This window comes from Alligator sinensis, unplaced genomic scaffold (genome assembly GCF_000455745.1).
Source record: "Alligator sinensis unplaced genomic scaffold, ASM45574v1 scaffold634_1, whole genome shotgun sequence".
Taxonomy (NCBI): Eukaryota; Metazoa; Chordata; order Crocodylia; family Alligatoridae; genus Alligator; species Alligator sinensis.
In genome coordinates, this window is record NW_005842558.1 from 533,613 (window position 1) to 533,814 (window position 202).

The window sequence follows — 202 nt, forward strand, 5'->3', positions numbered from 1 at the left end:
TTTCTTTCTCCGTTTCCTCCCGGTCTCGAGACGCCCCAGGCCCTGCCCCACGGGGCGAACGTGGGGGCAGGGGGGGACGCGACCACCGACCAACCAACGGGAAATTCTTGAAGAAGCCATTTCTCTGCCCACCCGCCAGCGCGGGCACGGGCCCTGGGGCGGGGGCGGGGGGGGGGGGGCGCCGGTCCTACCCCCTGGCCTG